Here is a 753-nt window from a genome sequence, read left to right as displayed (position 1 = left end):
CCAGAGTGTCTGAGCGCCCAGCCACGGTCTCTCAACTGAAATCCTCTCAAACGTCCTTTTCTTTGTGCTTTTACAGCACTAGATGATGCTGGAGACCTCAATTCTGATCCACAACCGGAACAGCTTTGTGGGAGGCACTTTGGTTGGGTAGAATTTGCACTTGAGTGAAATCTATTTAATATAATGTATTGGACCTTGACAATGCCCCACTGTCACGTTGGATAGATGTGCTGGGCAGGGGACGACGGCTGGCAAAAGCATCAGCACCGCTGCCTCACCTCTAGACAGCACCTTTCGTCCCCAAGTGCTTTCCAGATGACTTACAGGGATCGCATCACCCATCCCCGAGACGCAGCCACCGATCAGCCACTGAGCAGCAAGAACATCTCGAAGGGCTTCTGAGCTGGATGAGGATCCTCCCATGGCGCACTTTCAGCCCGTGCTGGATTAGCAGTGGGGACCAGACCGACCGGGGCAGAGGAGCTGGAGGAGGGAGTGCAGTTCCCCACCCACAGAAGGGCTCGGGGGCTCTGGTATTCGGGGTCTGCACGTGCAGAGCGGGAGGAACAGCACGGCAGGAGGGGACCTCTGCAACGCTCCCTCAAGCTGAGGCGAGGGCACTGCTTGCGCCTTAGGGGGAAGGGGTGGCGGGGAGAAGCGGGGAGGCCTGTTCACCTCCAGATCCCTGCGCTGTCCCGCCCGATCATCTCCCGTTACCCGCGCTTCCTCGGCGGTTTTTGTGTGCGAGGAAAG

The sequence above is a fragment of the Pygoscelis adeliae genome, unplaced genomic scaffold (genome assembly GCF_000699105.1).
Source record: "Pygoscelis adeliae isolate BGI_AS28 unplaced genomic scaffold, ASM69910v1 Scaffold61, whole genome shotgun sequence".
NCBI lineage: Eukaryota > Metazoa > Chordata > Aves > Sphenisciformes > Spheniscidae > Pygoscelis > Pygoscelis adeliae.
The sequence above is the reverse complement of the archived record's forward strand: the minus strand, read 5'-3'. Positions refer to the sequence as shown.